Below are 354 nucleotides of genomic sequence, written 5' to 3'. Positions count from 1 at the left end.
TATATATATATATATATATATATATATATATATATATATATATGTATATATATACAGTGGTGTGCAAAAGTTCTTGGCCAAACTCATTGTTGGTTATAATTTCTAATATAAAAGAATTGCAATATTGTAAGGTACATAGTATGTGAAGCTTAGATAATTAACAGATAATGTTATATTAAATTATAAAGTTATATTAAAATTATAATGTTATATTAAATTATATTATTCTATTGTACTGAATTATTAACAAATAACATAAATATTACTGTTCAAAAGTTCCTGGCCACGTTTATTTCCAACAAAAAGAGCAACTTTAGACACTTTAATTCAGTAAATAATAGTCTTTCACACTTA

General features: G+C 20.6%; 1 protein-coding gene across 4 annotated transcripts in view; it reads right to left on the bottom strand.

The window, feature by feature from the left end:
* The window catches only part of LOC116847953 (zinc finger and SCAN domain-containing protein 21-like), a 101,528-nt gene that overhangs the window by 55,933 nt on the left and 45,241 nt on the right, over positions 1-354 (bottom strand). The gene's annotated exons all lie outside the window — the stretch shown is intronic.

The sequence above is a fragment of the Odontomachus brunneus genome, unplaced genomic scaffold (genome assembly GCF_010583005.1).
Source record: "Odontomachus brunneus isolate Ranch 3 - 2012 unplaced genomic scaffold, Obru_v1 Obru_scaffold_086, whole genome shotgun sequence".
Classification (NCBI taxonomy): Eukaryota; Metazoa; Arthropoda; class Insecta; order Hymenoptera; family Formicidae; genus Odontomachus; species Odontomachus brunneus.
This window is presented reverse-complemented; position numbering and strand designations above follow the sequence as displayed.